Consider the following 3,803-nt stretch of genomic DNA (forward strand, 5'->3'; position numbering starts at 1 on the left):
ATGTCTGAAGCTGATGAGGCGCTTTTCAACGTGAGGCACCCTGAATACAAAAATAGATTAAGAAGATTGGAGACCTAACCAAACCTAACCTAACCCTCTCCTGTAGCAAGGAATCGGAGTGTTATAGTGAGCCTGTCTTCTGAAGATGTAGCAGTTCTTAAGTGAATATTGTGCTTTGTGATATGAGGATACACTTCATTGGGCACATACAGAAATGTATGCTCATCCATTCTTAAGTAATTGATGTACGACCTGACGTCTTCCACTGTAAGCTCACCTAACACGTTTTGTTGAATGCTTTTATCGTGTCGTCGTAAAACCCACGGCTTCACCCAGGTTAGATTAGTTTTTCGTTCCATAGATCCGTGCTGAGGAGATCCTCGTGGATGTGGAATATGTCGATTTTTTTTAAGCTGAAATAACAGTACTAATAGTATGAATAAATACAATACATCATTTGTTTCTATTAAAAATTTCGCCAATTGAGTAGAAGGAGTTGGCCAGTAGTAAGTCTTTCAGGCTCCTTTTAAACTGATCTTTATTTCTAACTAAATTTTTTATGTTTCCTGGCAAATTATTGAAGATGAGTGTTCCTGAGTAGTGGACCCCTTTTTGAACTAAAGTAAGTGCTTTTAAGTCCTTGTGCAGATCATTATTGTTCCTGGTATTGTATGTATGAGCTGAGTTGTTTGTTGGAAAAAGAGATATATTATTTACGACAAATTTCATTAAGAAGTAAATATACTGAGAGGCAGTAGTTAGTATACCCAGTTCTTTGAAGAGATCCGTGAATTTACTCCACAAATAATACGTATTAGACGCTTTTGGACCTTGAAAAATTTTGTTTGACTACAAGATTTACCCCAAAATATTATCCCATATGACATTATGGAATGAAAGTATGCAAAATTTTTCATTTTTATGTTGCCTATGTCTGCTAACACTCGAATTGCAAATACAGATTTGTTAAGGCCTTTCTGCAGTTCTGTGGTGTGCTCCTCCCAACTGAATTTATTATCAATTTGTAATCTCAGGACTTTTAAGACTGTCAACCTCGTATGTATGGTTCCATTTTTTCCCCCCACTTCTTTTCCGCATGTGCACACAATGCAATTGGAGTACGTAGAACTGCTGCGGTTAATAAGTTGTTGTCAGCCATCTTGAACTTTGACGAAAAATTTGATGACAGTGTAATACCCCTTGTAGCGCTACGTCAAAGATCTTTGTCAAATATATTGGATGGAATATTGGATCACATCTTTGATCAAATCTTTGACAAAGAAATTTGATAGTGTAATACCGGCCTTAGCGACTTTCTCTCGACCCTCACAACAGTACCACGCGAACAGCTGACCCGCGTCGCCGTTTCCGACGTGCTACTTTCCGAGCGCCATACCATTGCAATCGGCACATTGTCAAAGTCACTTGCGTCAGTGGACTGATACTTTATGTAGCAATTGGTCACTAAATGCGTAATTCAGTAACAACAACGCTTTGAAATCTTCTGAAAGATTACAACTGTGAGTCGAAGCAGACTCGAAACTGCAACCTTTGCCGTTCGTGGGAAAGATTTCTACCCACAAAGCTATCCAAGCACGACTCACGACTCGCCAGGACAGCTTTACTTCCACCTGTACCTCATCTCCTACATTTCAAATGACACAAAAGTTCTTTTGCATACCTCGTGGGACTAACACTCTTGGCAGAAACGATTTAACAGAGAAATAGCTTCACCACAGCACAGGGGAGCGTTCCTAAGACGAATTTTCACTCTGAAATACGTTTATTTGAAACTTACCGGTAGATTATAAGTATATACCTGGCCGGAATTCAGGCCTGTGACGTTTGCAAGGATGGAACACAGCTGTGAGGGTGGGTCGAGAGTTGTGCCTGGATAGCTTGGTCAATAAAGCCTCTCCCAGCGAACAGCAGATGTCCCAGGTTTGAGTCTCCATCTGGGACACAGTTTTAATCTGCCAGGATGGTACAGACCAGCGTACACCCCGTTGCACAGTAAAAATGCGTTCTGGAAGAATCCGCCAGGCTGTGACTTAGCCACGTTGACTCTATATCCTTTCATCCAGGAATGCCAGTCTCGCAAGGTATGCAAAAGGATTTCTCTGCCGGGGAGCTGTGTTATCGGTATAGAAGCAGTAACAGCAGAATTGGTTAGGAGAGGTCAGTGACTTCAAACGTCGACTAGTCAATATGAGTAACAAATCAATCAGGGACATACCAGCCCTTCTCAGGCTGACAAAGTCGACTGTTGGTGATGTGATGGTGAAATGTAAACATGAAGGAAACACCCATAGCTAAACCAAAACCAGGAAAACCTATGTACTGGCGAACAGGAACCGTTTAGCAATGGCTTTCTGTACACTGAATGACCACGGCCGCCTGCCGTCTGATCAGCTAAAACATCTCGACTGTAAATTTAATGATGGGGTGTACACCATTCATGTGATCGACGAACCGCTGCAGCGCATTTTCGCCATGAGGAATTATGAGGAAGGTGTCATCCAAATACCGTAGGAAGCAAAACGGCCGGTACATTGCTGAGTTCATAGCTTTCTTCTCTAAGTGCTTCATGAAAAAGTTCACGACGGCCGAGGACAATAGGGATCCGATCGTTGTGCCATCTGTCATCTCATAATGTTCACCACGGTACGGAAAGCACGCTGTCGTTATGGCATGGCGGATGAACTTAACGATCCCTGAAGGATACTGTTAAGCCAAGAGAATCGTAATAGCTAGCCTGGACGAAGGGAGGGTGCTGGCACAAGACCCTCTGGATCTTCTGCCCGCGAACGCGTCACTTCGCCTCTCTCTGGCAGGTTCTAGACGCTGCTACCGCACCTATATAAGCGAAACACCGCGCCAGTTCCGGTAATCAGTCGTTTTCGACTCGTGATGACGATGGTGGGGACAGCTATCGAAAGTTCGAATGTTTTATAGGAAGTGATGCAGCACGTAAGCCGAGATGATTTTGTTTAAGTTCAGTCAAAAAGATAGTCCAATACTATTAGACTAAGCTCATATTCTATTCACTAAGCAAATTGTGGAGAAGTACCAAACGAACGCCTTCCGGAAATCAACTTGACGCCCTCCGGTCCTCACGAAGCAGCAGATTGAGCTGAGGTTCACGAGATCGCTCTTTCACTTCTGTAGAGGAGATTTTCATTCTCCAGAATAGTCGTAATGACAGAAACAGTGCAGATTTAATAGAAAGGAATAATTCTGCTTTAGAACAGCTATCGCTTTAAATGCGTGCAGGGGCTAGACAATGTATCACTTCGTACCAAACTTCTTCAGTGGCGCACTAAGTTTGGGAACAGACGAGGGCGAATGCTACAGTTGTACTGGATTTCTGAACCGGTAAGGTAAAGCTACGCACATTTGCGTAACAAACACTTTGGCTAAGAGGCTTCCTCGCAGAATAAAATCATGAATCGTGTGGAGACTAGAACGACGAGCGTTTCAGTTGACTGACAACGCTCTCCATAACTTAGCATTTCCATGAACGAGTCGTGACCAGCCTCCACTACTCCCATTCTGTAGGAACATGCTTCCTACTATCCAAACTCCCCTGGCACTTGTCCCCACTTGTAGATGTAGCATACCTGAGAAAAACATATTGCGACAAATAACTAATCCATAATCCAAGCACGTAATTCTGTAGAGTAGAGGCGTGTGAGCCATGCTAAGATATTTCATTCGGAAAACATAAAAAGCTGCTAACGAAAGGAGAGTGTCAGTTCTGTAATAAAATGAAGAATCTGCAGCTGCCGTTTTCATGTTGTTTA

Source organism: Schistocerca americana, chromosome 4 (assembly GCF_021461395.2).
Source record: "Schistocerca americana isolate TAMUIC-IGC-003095 chromosome 4, iqSchAmer2.1, whole genome shotgun sequence".
In the NCBI taxonomy this organism is placed as follows: Eukaryota; Metazoa; Arthropoda; class Insecta; order Orthoptera; family Acrididae; genus Schistocerca; species Schistocerca americana.